General features: G+C 62.5%; 1 protein-coding gene across 1 annotated transcript in view; it reads left to right on the top strand.

Annotated features, from left to right (window-relative positions):
* The window catches only part of SRCIN1 (SRC kinase signaling inhibitor 1), a 45,140-nt gene that overhangs the window by 43,313 nt on the left and 1,174 nt on the right, over window positions 1–653 (top strand).

Genomic DNA, 653 nt, shown 5'->3' on the forward strand with positions numbered 1-653 from the left:
CCCCCCCGCCGCTCTCACGGCACCGGGGGCGGGCGGTGCAGGGGAGACCCCGCCCCGAGGGCACGGAAAGGGAAGGGTTGGAGCAGAGCCCGGTGCTTGGTTTTTGATTCGAAGTTTTTTGCTCCAATGGGATGTCAGGGTTGGACAGGAGGGAACTGAGCTTCCCCTCCATTCCCTACCTGTGCCGTGAGTCCTGGTGGATGTGTGGGGTGGGCAGGAGGGAATTGTACATCCCTTTCCAGCTCGTGTCCATGCTGTGGGTCCCACTGGGATGTCAGGGCTGGAGAAGGGAGCTGAACATCCCCTTCCATTCCCTGTCCGTGCTCTGGGTCCCTGTGGGGTGTCAGGGCTGGACAGGAGGGAATTGAACACCCCTTTCCATCCCCTGTCCATGCTGTGGATCCCTGTGGGATGTCAGGGCTGGAGGAGGGAGCTGAGCAATCCCCTCCAGCCCCTGTCCATGCCGTGAATCCCACTGGGATGTATGGGATGGGCCGGAGGGAGCTGAGCCTCCCTCCCTTCTCAAACTCCCACCTGGAACTCCCAGTGCCCAGAAGTGCTGGTGTGGGGAGAGTCCAGGAGTTTGTGGCACCCCGTGGTGCCTCCCCAGGCAAACCCCGCTGCCGCCTGGCCCCTAACCTGTCTGAATTCTC

Source organism: Geospiza fortis, unplaced genomic scaffold (genome assembly GCF_000277835.1).
Source record: "Geospiza fortis unplaced genomic scaffold, GeoFor_1.0 scaffold315, whole genome shotgun sequence".
NCBI classification, from domain to species: domain Eukaryota; kingdom Metazoa; phylum Chordata; class Aves; order Passeriformes; family Thraupidae; genus Geospiza; species Geospiza fortis.